This window comes from Pristiophorus japonicus, chromosome 3 (assembly GCF_044704955.1).
Source record: "Pristiophorus japonicus isolate sPriJap1 chromosome 3, sPriJap1.hap1, whole genome shotgun sequence".
NCBI classification, from domain to species: Eukaryota; Metazoa; Chordata; class Chondrichthyes; family Pristiophoridae; genus Pristiophorus; species Pristiophorus japonicus.
In genome coordinates this window covers 316,712,756-316,728,592 of record NC_091979.1, presented here as the reverse complement: position 1 = coordinate 316,728,592, position 15,837 = coordinate 316,712,756, and the positions used below count along the sequence as shown (strand labels likewise).

Here is a 15,837-nt window from a genome sequence, read left to right as displayed (position 1 = left end):
TCTCAGACCTCCTGAACACTCAGGCCTCCATAACTCTCAGACCTCCCGAACTCTCAGACCTCCCGAACTCTCAGACCTCCTGAACACTCAGGCCTCCATAACTCTCAGACCTCCCGAATTCTCAGGCCTCCCGAACACTCAGACCTCCTGAACACTCAGGCCTCCTGAACTCTCAGATCTCCCGAACTCTCAGACCTCCTGAACACTCAGACCTCCCGAATTCTCAGGCCTCCTGAACTCTCAGACCTCCCGAACTCTCAGGCCTCCCGAACTCTCGGAACCCAGGGCCTCCCAAATGAATAATGGATCTGTCACACCTTCCATGCTGGAAAGGATGGGCTCCAAGCTCTGCCCAAAGCCCTGTGCAAGTTTGGTGCTCCTCCATGCTCCTCGACATTGCACTCAGACTTTCTGGCAGGCCTGCCAATGTACCAAGCCTTTTGTTATACAGACACCCATCAATGTTTCTCTGTAGGCTGCCCATCGAAGGCCTCATCTGAGTCCACTGCAGCAGAACTCATATGTGCTCTCACCCTCCAAGGAGCTGGCACCTGCACTACCTTGTCCTCTGCCTCACTGCAGACCACTCACGCCCGGTGACTCACCATGTGAAGATCCCGCCTCTAATCTACCCTCTAAACTCCGCGGAGTGTTAGTTCGGGATGTGGGATGAGGGGGCAAGTGTGATGTGCTCTTTCCACCCCTCCGCTATCCACGGGCTCAGCCATGCCCCTCCAAAAAATGGCCTGTACCATCTCCTCCAAGTGGGTGAGGTGCTGCAGGCAAGCCTGTATCCCACTGGTTAGGTTCTGTTGGCGCTGGTTATGCGCCACCTTTTCCTACAAGGAAGTGTAAAGTCCTGACCCTGCAGTACAGACTTAAACAAGGCACATGCTGAAGTCAAGGTCACTCTGGACCTGCACCTTTATTTCACAGCTCTCGAGTGCCACACTTGCCACACCCTCCCCCAAGGTCTTATTGGCTTTATAGATTTAGTCTCTCAGGTGGTCTGCGCTCTCGCATGGAGCGTCTTAGTTGTGGGTCAGTTGTTTGCCTTGGTGCCTGTTTTTCTTTCGGTGTGACTGCTGGTATCTCGCCTGGGCTGTCTGTTGAGACTGCCCTTTTCTCAGGTTGTTCCCTCTGTCTGTCCACCAGGTGTGGTGTGAGTTCCACATTGTAGTCTGCCTCTGGTTCTGCAGTGTTGTTGGTGAATCTACTTTTTACTTGGTCGACATGCCCCCAGCAGGTTTGGCCATTGTCCATTTGTACAACCAGTAGCCTGTTTCCTTCCTTGCCTGTTTCTGTCCCTGCAAGCAATTTGGGACCCCTGCCATAGATTAGCACAAACACTTTGTCCCCTATCTCATTCCACCTCCCCCTCAAATTTCGTTCATGGTACTCAGTTAGCTTCCGGCACTTTGCCTCAACAATTTCATGTATGTCTGGGAGGATTAACGAGAGCCTAGTCTTTAAGGTCCAGTTCATCAACAGTTGCACGGGGGGAACCCCAGTCAACGAATGCGGACGAGATCTGTATGCCAGTAGCAGTCGCGACAGGCAGCTCTGCAGCATGGGACCTTGGATTTTTAACATGCCTTGTTTAACGATTTGTACTGCTTGCTCCACCTGGCCATTGGAGGCCAGCTTGAACAGTGCCACCTTAACATGATTTATGCCGTGGTCAACTATAAAATCTTGAAATTCTGCGCTGGTGAAGCACGGACCATTATCACTGACCAATATGTCAGGAATTACGGGCATTGCAAACATGGTTCTAAGGCTCTCCACAGTGGTGGAGGTGGTACTCGAGTTTAAAATGGTGCACTCGATCCACTTTGAAAATGCATCGACGACTACGAGGAACATTTTGCCCATGAATGGGCCCGCATAGTCTACATGCACCCGCGACCACGGTTTGGTGGGCCAGGGCCAGGGGCTTAGGGGGGCCTCCCTGGGTGCATTACTGAGTTGGGCACAAATGGTGCACTGCCGGACGCAGAGCTCCAAGTCCGCGTCAATGCCAGGCCACCAGACGTGGGATCTGGCTATGGCCTTCATAAGGACGATCCCCGGGTGCTCGCGGTGGAGCTCCCGGACAAACACCTCTCTGCCTCGCAAGGGCATAACTACTCGGCTGCCCCACATCAGGCAGTCTGCCTGGAGTGATAGTTCATGCGTGCGCCTATGGAAAGGTTTGATCTCCTCGGGGCAGGCATCACGAGCCTCTGCCCAGTCACCAGTTAAAACACATCTTTTGACTAAGGATAACGTGGGGTTGCTGGTCATCCAGGCTCTGATTTGACGAGCCGTCATGGGCGAACCTGTGGATTCAAAGGCATTGATTGCCATGACCATCTCACAGTCCTGTTCATCAGACCCTTCCGTGGTCACCAGGAGTAGCCTGCTAAGCGCGTCGGCACAGTTGTCTGTGCCTGGTCTGTGCCTTATGGTATAGTCGTAGGACGCCAGCATGAGTGCCCACCGCTGAATACACGCCGAGGCGTTGGCATTTATTGCTTTGCACTCGGATAGCAGGGACGTTAGGGGTTTGTGGTCAGTTTCTAATGCGAACTTGGCCCCGAAAAGGTATTGGTGCATCTTTTTGACACCGTACACGCACGCGAGCGCCTCCTTCTCAACCATACTATACCCGCGCTCCGCCCGCGAAAGTGACCTGGAGGCATAAGCAATGGGTTGTAATTTACTCGCATCATTGACATGCTGTAAAACGCACCTGACCCCATATGCTGACGCATGCCTTATTGAAGGCACATTCTTGGGCGTTTCCCCAAAACCAATCGCACCCCTTTCTGAGTAGCACGTGGAGAGGCTCCAGCAGCGAACTCAAGTTCTGCATAAAGCTCCCAAAGTAATTGAGTCGCCCGAGAAAGGCGCGCAGTTCCGGGGCCTGGGTGCCAGACGAATTGCTTCGGTTTTGGATTCTGTTGGGCGGAGTCCTTCTGCCCAAAAATTCAACCTCGGGCGCGAGAAACAGAAACTTGGATTTCTTAACTCTTGGGCCTACCCGGTCCAATCGACTTGGTACTTGCTCCAAATTGCAGAGATGGGAGTCGGTGTCCCTGCCCGTGATGAGTATGTCATCTTGAAACACAACCGTCCCCGGGATGGACTTGGGCAGACTCTCCATGTTGCGCTGGAATATAGCAGCTGCCAACCTGATGCCGAATGGGCATTGATTGTACACAAAAAGGCCTCGATGTGTGTTGATGGTGGTGAGTAGCTTAGACTCTTCGGTCAGTTCTTGTGTCATATACGCAGATGTGAGATCTAGTTTCGAGAAAAGTTTTCCTCCAGCCAATGTGGCAAATAGGTCCTCTACTCTGGGCAGCGGGTATTGGTCCTGTAGGGAGACTCTGTTTATGGTAGACTTGTAATCCCCACAGATTCGTATGGATCCATCAGGCTTCATGACGGGAATGATGTGACTTGCCCAGTCGCTAAATTCCATGGGTTAGATAATGCCTTCCCGCAGAAGCCGGTCCAGTTCGTGTTCAGTCTTTTCCCTCATCACAGAAGGCACAGCTCTAGCCTTGTGATGGACCAGTCTGGCATCCTGTGTGTTGTAGATTTTAACTTTAGCCCCTTTGAAGGTGCCCACACCTGGCTGAAAGAGATGTTCAAAACGACTTAAAACTGTTGAGCAGGAGGTCCGTTCCTCTGACGACATGGCGTGAACATCATCCCATTTTCAATTTAGTTTTGCCAGCCAGCTTCTCCCCAACAGTGCTGGGAGATCTCCGGGCACAATCCGCAGGGGAAGTCGGTTCACCGTCCCTTTGTGTGTGACTGAGAGCATGGTGCTGCCAAGGATTGGGACGATTTCTTTGGTATAGGTCCTTAGTTTGGTGTCGATCCTTGTGAGTTTTGGTCTGTTGCTTTTGTGCGGCCACAGCTGTTCAAATTGTTGGACGCTCATGAGAGATTAACTAGCTCCCGTGTCCAGTTCCATGTTGATGGGTATCCCGTTGAGAAGGACCCTCATCATTATTGGAGGCGTCTTGTTGTAAGAACAGTGGACATTGATCGTGTTGACCCGCTGTACCCCAGCATCCCGGGCACTGTCCCCACCGTCTTCTGGTCCGCTTTCCGACCCATCCGATTCGTATATCAGCCGAGCTGTTGTTTTTCTGCACATGCGAGCCAGATGCCCTGTATAGTTGCAGTTTCTGCAAACAGCATGCTGAAATCGACACCCCCTGTTGAGTGCCTTCCCCCACATCTCCAGCACAGACCGCTTCCATTGTTTCCGAAGGATGAGCTGCGTCTGGCTGATCTCTCTTGAGCTTCTCTCAGTCTGTAGTTGATTGCTCGCATTGTGGGTTGATGAGGTGTGAACGGCCGTTCATGTGGACCTTGATGGCTTCTGGCGCCACTGCCTGCTGTTGAAGACCTGCTCTCCTGTCTTTGTCTGTGTGTGGGGGTAGTGGCTTGATTCACGCTTTGAACCCCTTGTTCTGATGTTTCGTTAGTTGTCGTACCCGCAGTATAGATCAACCTCGTTTCTTCTTCTCCTGCCAAGAATGTCTGTGCGACCAGTGCTGCTGCCTCTAAGGTCAAGTTCTTGGTCTCTATAAGATTTCGGATTATGCCTGCATGGCCTATTCCTTCAATAAAAAAGTATCTCAGTACTTCTCTCCTTAGTTCATCGGAGAACTCACATAAACTAGCCAGCCTCCGAAGTTCCGCCACAAAGTCGGGTATGCTCTGTACACAGCGTCTGTAGTTGTAGAACCTGTGTCTGGCCATGTGTAGGCTGCTCGCTGGCTTCAGGTGGTCTCTCACCAGTGTGCTCAACTCCTCAAACGACTTGCTTGCTGGTTTCTCGGGTGCCAGCAGGTCCTTCATTAAGGCGTATGTTTTCGAGCCACAGCTGGTCAAGAGATGGGCTCTTCTCTTGTCTGCCTCATCGTCTTTGGTTACAAAGCTTTGCTGGAGTCTTTCTATAAAGTCCTCCCAATTGTCTCCGGCATTGTATTTCTCATCTGAGCCGTTGGTAGCCATTCTGTGGATTCTGTGATCCCGTAACTCGTCCCCACTGTAAAGTCCTGACCCTGCGGTACAGACTTACACAAGGCAATGCTGAAGTCAAGGTCACTCTGGACCTGCACCTTTATTTCACAGCTCTCGAGTGCCACACTTGCCTGAGACCTGCCTTTATATACCTGTGTGGAACAGGTATGCAGTGTCTCCTGCAAGTGCACCCCTGGTGGTAAGGTATGCTTGTGGTTACAGGTCATATCTAGTTACAGTCATGTATAGCATGGTAAGATACAGTTATGTACAGTAGTGTGAGATACATGACAGGAAAGGTGTCAGGTGCAATGTGTTTGGGTGATATGTCTGTCATAGTTGAATAGCTGTCAGTGTGTGTAAGTTGTGAGATTTGGGTTTGAGACTTGCAGCAGTGGTAATGTGTGAGGGTAAGGTAAAGTTATGAATGTGAGATCTGAGTTGTGATTGATAGAAATGCTTTGTAGGTGATTGATGGGGTTTTGGTGAATTAATAATGTTGAAGGCTACTGGACCAGTTGGTGGGATATAGAATTTGAAGATAATTTTACTGACCTTGAATACTCATATGAGGTCATTAAACTTCTTCCTGCACTGTGTCCATGTCCTAGGTGCTACACTGCTGGTATTCATCACATTGTCTAGCTGTTCCCACTGCACTTTGGTCTGCTGCCTGGAGGACCTCCTGGGCCCCCTGTGGGAGCAGCACCTCTCTCCTCGAGTTGACCTCCTGCACAAAGGCCTCCAGTGCTGCATCAGAGAACCTTTGTGCATGCTCTCTCACCTGTTGTGCCATTATTATATGATTTTTTGGACTGTCTTCCTCAGCCAGTTGAATGATCTGCTGCAGGCAGAATGCACCTTCCCTTTAAGAGGTGCAGACAACCTTTAAGTAGAGCAGGCTAGCTTTTCTTGCAGCAGTATGTATGGGCTCCTCGCGCTCACTTCCACTGGAGCAGTGCTCTGGCTGGCACGCAGTGGCACGTTGCAGGATGACTCAGGGACTGAGTGAGAGGATGCACATGTTCTTGGATGCAGCAATGGAGGTCCTGGTGGAGATGATCTAGAGGCAGATGGATGTCCTGTGCCCACAGGAGGAAGGATGCTACCTCACCCTCTTCACCCTCCTGTCCCTCTCTCCTTTTTATAATTTTTATTTTACAGGAGCTTGACCCAGCAATGATGAAGGAAAGACGATATGCTTCCAAGTCATGCTAGTGTGTGACTTGCAGGGGAACTTGTTGGTGGTGGCGTTCCCATCCGCCTGCTGCCCATGTCCTTCTAGGTGGTAGAGGTCGCGGGTTTGGGAGGTGCTGTCGAAGAAGCCTTGGCGAGTTGCTGCAGTCCATCTTATCGATGATACACACGGCAGCCACGATGCGCTGGTGGTGGAGAGAGTCAATGTTCAAGGTGGTGGATGGGATACCAATCAAGCGGGCTGTCCTGGGTGGCATCGTGCTTATTGAGTGTTGTTAGACCTGCTCGTGGCAAGCTCTTCCACACTTCTCATTGAACCAGGGTTGGTCCCCGGTTTGATGATGTTGGCCTGGAAATCCCGACCTCCCCGGGTCTGTACGGAGTGTGTACGGACCGGGGAAGGCATCGCAAAAGCCGGTTTTCAGCGCACAATGCGCACGCGCTGAAAAGCAGCTTTTCCGATCTGTACAGCTGGAGCTCGACAGATCGCACACATCTCAGGAGGGAGGACATTTGTACGGGCAAGATTGCAGGATTTACCCAAATCTTGCCCAGCAAATGTCCTCAAAACTCTTGCGCCTGATAAAAGCAGGCACATAGCCGACTTTTACAGGTGTAAGAGTTTTAAAATACTCAAAAATATAATAACATTAAATTAAAAAAGCACATTTTATTGTTAAAAACCCTGCCCACAAAGGTAAGTTTATTTTTAACCTTCATTACAAAACTTTAAAAAAAATGGGAACAATATATATTTTTTCTAAGGCATTTATTAACTTTAATTTCAATTAATTTTAATTATGTTCAGTGTGTTTTTTATTTTTTATTGTGGTGTTTAGTGTGTTTTGTTTCCCTCATTAATAGCGATAGAACTGGTCGATACGGAGCTCCCATTGCTAATACTGGACCTGATTGGCTGAGCAGTCACACGTGATTGCACCGTCTCCGTGGGAACCCGGAGGAGTGGAGCACACTTCGCAGCACGGGAAGAGAAGGCCTCCCCACCGGAATCCCACGCTCCTCCGGAACCACCAGGTAATTACGTTAAAATTCTCCGGTCAGAGGCGTTTGTCCGGAAGAAACCTCCGGCCGAATTTCAGGGCCAATACTGGAGTGAGTGATATGCTGGGAAAATGGAGAAACAGCCATTCTCGGCTGAGGAACCTAGGAACCCAGATCTTAGTGGCCCCACAAATAAATGTTAGCTGACGAATATAAAACCAACCGAGTGATCTTAAAATGAGGCCATTTAAGGAAGTTTCCAAGAGAACGTAATTCTGAAACGTAAGAGAAAATGCATTCAATTTTGAAATCCACCACAAAATTACCACAGTGGTCCACTAGGTGGAGCAGTAGTCCACTAGGTGGAGCTATATTCCACTCATCGTAGGTAGTCTCACCTTTATATGTTTTCTCAAAGCACTTCAATCACCTAACACTCAGCAATTACTACTTCAAGGGGGAATGTCACCATGCGTGTAAGGGTAACAGAGTTGTGGCTCATGTGATTCTGATGGACCAATCAGATCTCTTGCAATGAGCACAGAAAAGGGCCCAAAAGTCGACGATTTTAATACAATGATAGATAAAAGTTGGAATGAAGTAGAAAAGCTTGCACCGTGCTGTTGATTCTATCTGAACCAGTAGATTACACAGATCAAGCATGTTATTTGAGCTAAAAATACAAAGGGATTCATTATTCCCCTTGTTTGGCTCAGGTCGATGAGGTGAGTCGTTCCATTCAATTCAGACATCCTGAGTAATCGATATTCTGGAGGATATTTCTGAAGTAATAGGCTCGATTGACAGCCAGGTTTGTGTGGAAGACTTGAGCCAGGTGTGTGAGAGGGTCACGACCATGGATCTTTGTAGACCATTGATGGACAGCTCTGTATCTCTGCTGACTTCAGGCTGACTGTTGAACTGAGTGCAGGTGGCCAAGTATAAGCCCCGTGTCGCAATCTGCAGGGTTTGTGAGCGAAGGCTTGTGTTTGGCCGTCTGCCCAGTCTGAAACCAGTAGAAATACAGGGCTATTGAGAGAACCCTGTGGTATGTGAGAAATAGAGCAAGTGTGTGTCAAGGGCTAATTTAATGTCAAGGTCGCGGGAGAAGCTTCCATCTTGTATTGATTCCCAGAGGAAGAATAAAGTCTACATTTACTATAAATCTATTATTTATGTTCAGTACTGGTCACAGATTTGTTTGAATGTGTCCTGTGCTTTATAGACTGAGCTGTGATCTGATAATATTAATCTTCCACTTACCGATGAGAGCACATGGTATATCCAGTCAGCCAGAATACTGTGTTTCACATTTATTCTTATAGCCCTTCGAGATTTTACATTTTAAAATGAACTTTTATATTTATTTCCAGATTTGTTTGAAAATCCAGCCCATTTGTTGCTCCACGAAGGGTTTCTCTGAGAGAGTAAATCCATTGGAATTTTGTTTCAATTTTCTGATGGTGCATCTGCAATTCTATCCTGCTCCCCAACTTTTTACTTAAACTGCAAATTAAAACCCTTAATTTGTGCACATTTATAGCAATATTTTCACTGAACGAGTCACACAGATACCATATTGAGGTAGTTTCACACAATAACGGATCAGAGCTTACATTTATTTAGTGCCTTTAATGTTACAGTAAATGTCCCAAGATGATCCATAGAGGGGGAATGGATACCCAGCAATAGTAAAGGAAAGGTGAAAGGTTAGACAGGTAGATTTTTAGCAGGTTTTGTTGGTGGGGCGAGAAGGAGCAAGGTACAGGGGTTTAAGGGGAAGTGTCCCAGACAGCAAGGCCAATGAGGCGATTTACCAGCTCTCAGAATTTCCTGCTTAAGGCTGCTCTTAAACAAAGTGTGTGAGCCACAAGTTACTTTAAAATATTTAAACAGGCCAAAGGTGAAATTTCCCAGCCTTTTCAGTTGGATCTCCCCATGATCCTGTTATTTGCTTTGTGAGCCTATTTGGAGTGGTCCTAAGGAAAGGAACTTTCCTTTAAAAGTCACTGTTCCTTTAAGGGCTCCATGACAGAACCTTAAAGGGGCAGCAACTTTTTTGGCATTTTTTTGTTTGTATTTTTACTGGGAAAGTTTGAACTGTAACAGATTATTAAGGAAGTACAGGGACACTGAACGGGGGAGTGGAGGAAGAACAAAAGGGACGTTCTGTGATCGGCTGGAAGACAGGAGGGATTTAACAGACAAAAATGAGATGGTAATGGTACAAATTAGGAAACAAAAGATGAGTCTCGATGGAATGTGAATGGTGGAATCATCACCAATTGCCGTGGGAAAGAGAGAAAAAAAAATAAAAAGGTGGTGGGCATTGTAATAAAAAGGGAGGAAAGTGAACAAAAGACGGGCAGAGGTTCTGGTCTGAAATTGTGGAACTGGATGTTGAGTTGAGAAGGCTGTAAAGTGCCGAAACGAAAGATGAGCTTCTGCTCCTTGAGTTTGCGTCGAGCTTCATTCGAACAGTGTCGGAGGCCGAGGTCGGGGAGGTCAGAGTCGGAATGAAGTGGAGAAATAAAGTGAGGCAACCGGAAGCTCAGGGTCACGCTTACGGACTGAACAAAGAGATTCTGCAAAGTGGTCACCCCATCTGCATTTGCTCTGCCCGTTGTCGAGGGGACCACATCGTGAGCAGCGAATACGGTGAATACTAAATTGAAAGAGTTACAAGTAAATTGCTGTTTCACGGGGAAGGAGTGTTTGGGGCCCTGGATAGTGGGAAGGGAGGAGGCAAAAGGACAGGTGTTGCATCTCCTGTGCTGGCATGTGAAGGTACCGTGGGAAGGGAGGGGTTGCTGGGGGTAAATGCGGAATGACCAGGGTGTCGCGGAGGGAGTGGTGGGAGGGGGAGTCGAGGATGGGGGATCGGGTAATGAGCAGACTATTCAACTATAGTCATCACTACAGATGGAGCCAAAAAATTCAGGTCTGTTTTCATTAATTGGAGAATTATGGGCTGATTTGATAGAGGTATTTAACATTATGAAAGGATGGGACAGTGTAGATTGAAACTGACTGTGTCTCGCAGTTGTGGTATCTAGAACAAGGGAACATAGACCTAGGCCTAGAAATTGGCTCCTTAGCGCCTCCTGTTATTGCCTCCAGGGGCTGATCAGGATGCATTAACCACTTACTGACCGGGCGTGGTGAGATGATCGATACCCACATTGTACCGCGATTCGCCCAGAGACCATGACATCATTGCCGTGTGCATCGCCCCGAACCCGAACTTCTATTCCGTCCCCTGCAGCTTCGCCGGCCGAAGACACCGACAGTTGCAGGACATGTTCATCGGGAGGCCGGGTGCTTCGGGGGCGATGCTTAATGGCGAGGTGGCCGAGATAATTTAAAACATTTGTGCAATGCTGCAAATTGATTATTTTCAATCCCCTTCCGTCATGATCAATCGTCCTGGCACTCAGCTGCAGTGCATTGGGCTGATCGGGCCGTGTCGTGTCTGCCGTCGGGGACCAGGTAAGTATTTCCCTTGCAGAGCCTGGGAGGGAAGGAGCCTTCCAACGCAGCACTGCTGCATGGCCCATTGTACAGCACTGCACAAGTACCGCCCAGCCTGCCTCCTGTTACTCTCTCGGATTTAGTGCTCAACTTCCTTCCTGGAACACAAAACACACATTGTTAAAAAGTTGAAAAACATTAACACCACTCCCGAATGTCTCCACCTCAATGTTTAATGTAAGAGATTTAGGACAGGGAGCAGGAGAAACTTTTTTCACAGAGGACTGTGAGGCTGCAAAATACTCTATCAGGATAGGTTAGATAGGTGATTGACGGAACCTAAAGGTTTTGTCTATGATGTGTAAACAAGGTGGAATAGAGTTACCTGTTTGTTTGTGCCGTGCGGAGAGACTGTTCCCAGAGGGGATTCCTTGTTTCAATGTTTTCCTCTGTGCAGCTGATGGTTGCTGTGCAGTTTGGAGGCCGGGGAACATCTGAGGCCGGTGCAATTGTCCCTCGAGCAAAGTCAGCAGCCAGCAGGAGTCCAATATCGCAGGAGAGGAGCAGGCACAAGAAGGGCACAGCAAAGATCGTCAAAGGCTCAAGCCGCTGATACTGGAGAACTTGCAGCTAGCAGGAATCCAGACTCGGATCCTGCGATCTTTCTGCTTATATGGCTGAGCTATTCACAGCTTTAACCAGATGAGCCACCGGGAAAACCAAACTCAGTCAATTGAACAAGTGCCTGTGTCAGCTTTGGCTCAGTGGTAGCTCTCTCGTCTCTGAGTCAGAAACTTGATTTCTTCTGGATGTTGCTACGAGTCTACAAGTGTTTGGTACTTTCTACAGTTGTTTCAAGTTGCAAAAGACTACAGAGAGCGGTGTGGCAGATGCTGAAGGACTGCCTTCGAAGCTTCTACACAAACCAGTTGCTCCCAGACATGCGTGCACTAGTAGGCATTCCCCTTGGAATGCAGCAAGACTTGGAGAATGAACAGAGGGCACACAGAGCAGGACAATCTACTGGAAGAGGGGGGAGGAGGATGGGGAGAAGGGCTTTCAGCAGCAGGCCATATCCAGGGTGTTTAGGGAGCAATTCTTCCATATGAACCTCAATGAGAAACAATGTGTGAGACGCCTTCGCTTCAGTAAGGACGACCTCACTGAAATCTGCCACCTCCTGCAACCACAACTGTAACCTCAGAGCAGGGCACGGACCACATTACCAGTGGCTGGGAAGGTGACCATGGCGATGAACATTTATGGGTCTGGCTCCTTCCAGGCTGGAGCTGGAGATATTTGCAACATCTCGCAGTTGTCCATCCATTGTTGGTTAAAGGAGGTCACGGAGTCTCTCTATTCAAAGATCTCTGACTACATTTCATTCTCTCTCGCCAGAGACAAGCAGGGGAAGCGAGCACGAGGCTTCGCTAGGATTGCAGGCCTCCCCATGGTGTGGGGTGCCATTGGCTGCACGTACATTACTTTGTGGGCCCCCTGCCAGAACCAAAAGGGATTCCACTCCCTCAAGGTCCAGCTGGTGTATGACTGTAGGCAGCACAACATGCAGGTCAATGCCCGGTATCCTGGCAACAGTCATGACACCTTCATTCTACAGCAGTCTGCTGTGCCAGCTGCACTTGAGCCAAAATGGAAAGCCAAAGGGTGGCTACTGGGCGACAAGGTCCATCTGCTGACCATATGGCTGATGACTCTGGTGCACAAGCCAATGAAAGCCGTGCTACCACACAAAATGTGCTGGAGCAGGCCACTGGGATGCTGAAATAATAGTTCCGCTGCCTGGACCATTCTGGAGGGGCCCTGTAGTACTCACCAGAGCGGGTGTCAAGATTCGTGGTGGTCTGCTGCATGTTGCACAACCTCGCCATCATGAGGGCACAGCGCTTGCCACCTGCTATACAGCAAGCAGCTGAGGGTCAGGAGCATGAGCAGGAGGAGGAGGAGGAAGAGGAAAAGGAGGAAGAGAAAGGGAGGAGACAACCTAGACAGTCCCTTTCTGCCCAGGCTGCCCGTGAGGAACTCATCTGTGTGTGATCCCAGTAACCGCAATCCAGGAGTACGTGGACCACAACAATTGGATCTACCCCCTCCCACTCCAAGTTCCTCTGCAGCCCTGAGGAGATGTCCTTAACCCTGGCACCGGGCAGGCAGCACCACCTTCGGGACTCACGCTCTCAGCTACAGAGAACAGTATCTATCCCCCGACTGATACTGTCCCCGACCACTACAACATTTCTTTTTACTCCCCCCATTTAAATGGTCCCCTGTATCACATTGCTGTGGTCAGTTTGCTCATCCTCCCTGCAGTCCCTGTTTTGGTCCACACAGGGAGTAAGAGCGTTGAACCTGTTGGACAAGAGCAAGGGCTGAGGCTCCTCCATCACTACATCCTGGGTCCCCATACCTGCCTCACTCGTAGTCACACCCTCCTGTCCCTGACCACGGACCAAGTTTGAATTAATTAATCTAAGGGGTGTGACTGCCTCCTGAAACACAGTGTCCAGGTAAGCGTGATGTGTCCCTGATGTGTTGCAGTGTTTGAAGCTTGGACTGATCAACACGGAGCCAAAGTTCCTCGAGCTGCCAACACTTACTGTCAATGTGGTCACCATGGGCCTCAATGGTCTCCACCTGCTCCCACATGTTGCAGCAGTAACATGTTGCCTGCCCTGCCATCTCTAATGTATTTAATTAATTATGTTTTCAAGTTTTGAACGTTTTAGTTTTTAATTCTGGCTCTTAATATAAACCAATGCCCAAGAAAAGAGAGAAAAACTGACCAACCAATCACTTCCCTGCTTTCCTGTGATGTCACACCTTTGATCCTTTTGACTTCTTGCCCTCCCAGGTCAGTTGGTGCTGGTTGGGCTGACACTTTAGTAGTTCGCCGCTCCTCACGATCTCGCTGTGGCTGTCACTGCAACTGTTGCTCTGCACTTGTGTGTGAATGTGTAAGTTTTCCCAGAACATCCCAGCAGTCACCTCTGGGTTAGAGGTGGAGAGGACGCCTGTGCAGTGCCAGAAAATACATCCTGGGGCCTGGGAACACCCAGTAACCAGAAAGGTTTTTGTTTCTTACCCGTTTTCTCTGCTATCTGTTGCCCTTCCCTCCGCTCCTTAAGGTGTTGACTCCTTCGTGGGACACAGTCCCATGGGCACTGGTCACCCTCCAGCACCTCACCCAGGGGCCCATTATTGCTGTGGAGAGCTGACCACAAGTTTCAAAAAAGCCTGACACAGGAAGGAAAATTTGCTCAATTTTATTGCAAATTATGCCCTATTTCCCGTTTGGGAATTGAATATTTTTATCAAATGCTGGCAAGTGGCCATAAACATTACCGACTGCCAGAAAATATCGTGCAAGTTTTTCCCATCATGTCCTGTACCACACTAACTGTCCGCATTCACACAGACCAACAATTGTCATGTATTAATTTCACATTCTCTTTGTAGCCACCAGATGGCGACATTGTTGGAGGCCACTGAGCAGCATGCACATGGTGCTGCTCAGGTATAAAAGGCCAGCCATTTTGAGAGTCAGGCATTTTGGGCCTAAATAAAACATAGCCAAGGTTGTACCTTGCTCAGTTAAACAGTACTCAGTTTGAACCTTTATTGCATACATAACAACAACACAAACTAAGTCTTTGCCACAGATTAATTTTATTGGTTATTTTAATGTTCAATCTCTGATATTACAATTACAATTGAAATCTCGGGAAAATCAGTGTTTGCAGCCATTGTGTTTTGATATTTTATCCCATTTTAACCTATTTCTAGATCCTTTAGCTTTCCTCCCTCGACTGCGTTTCTTCACAGAGATGGTGACAGTCTCTGGAAAAGGGACTTTCCCGGGTATTGTCCAAGCTGCTCTGTGTTGGCCAACGAGGGACACAGAAGGTTTGATGAAGAGCAGGTGCAGCTGACCAGTTACAGGGCAGGGAGACTCCCAGTGACAGAGGCTGAGATCTGAATGAACGCTCTGGATGGGAGTCCAATCGTCTGTCAGCAAAGCTTCAGAGCAACAGAATCAAGCTGATGATTTATTTGAAGGGCCTGCAGTGGTCGTTGGTCCTCTCTCAGCTGGTACACATGGAAAGCCTTTCACCCGATGGTGGACTTTATTGTGAAGAAGCAGCAAGTGAAAGATATGTCGACAGAGTGGTTTTATTGCACCCTCTATGGGCTGGATTGGAGATATTTTTACACCATCATTACCATAAAAAGAGTATAAGTCACATGCTCAGAGTGCACTGAAGCTTATGCACTTCTAGCTATAATGCTTTGCCTGCATTGCTGTTAAAACACCTAAACAGATGATGATCATAATAAATCACATTTTTCGTATATATTTGTACATCAGTGTTCCTCTATCTACCCAGTTTTCTAGATTATTTAAGAACTTCATTGGGGGCGATTTTAAACCTGCCCACTTGGCAGAGATTGGACTAAGCCACTCGTCAAAAGTGGCAGGGTCATCATTGACAATAACGGACCGGGGTCTGGTGACATCACACACGGACCGGGGTGTGGTGACATCACACACGGACCGGGGTCTGGTGACATCACACACGGACCGGGGTCTGGTGACATCACACACGGACCGGGGTGTGGTGACATCACACACGGGGTGTGGTGACATCATCGGGCCCTGACTGCGCTGTTAACTCTGGCCTGGGCAGGGGGAAGCCGGTGCAGCTTTTCCAACAGGCCGAAGCAGCTCTGAGGAGAATCAGGATGTCAAGGTGTAAGTGTTTGACTTTCCTTTGTGCAGGAATGCCCCGCCAGGCCCCAAAATGAAAGTTTGGGGCTCCCCTGCCCCGGACTCCCCACATCCCCCATTCCATCCCCGAGACCCTCCCAGAACCACCTTCACCGCACCTGCCTGCACGCCCTGTGGCCGGGAAGTGGTCTGGCCGCACGATAATGAAGTTCGGGATTTAAAATACCCCAGGCCCGATATCTGCAGCAATAGGTGAGTTTCCCATTCCCCTCGCCACTCACCCACCCAAAACCCATCTGGAGTTAAAATCGGGCCCATGTAATGTGTATTATTGTCTAAAAAACTGTTCCTATAATTCATAAAATACAACTATTGTGGCTCTGACCCATTGG

General features: G+C 48.8%; 1 long non-coding RNA gene across 1 annotated transcript in view; it reads left to right on the top strand.

The window, feature by feature from the left end:
• LOC139259579 (uncharacterized) overlaps window positions 1-15,837 on the top strand; it is a 69,510-nt gene that overhangs the window by 6,896 nt on the left and 46,777 nt on the right. Inside the window, exon 2 of the long non-coding RNA XR_011592600.1 lies at window positions 7,093-7,263. This is a non-coding gene — a long non-coding RNA (uncharacterized lncRNA). The remainder of the gene's footprint in view (window positions 1-7,092; window positions 7,264-15,837) is intronic.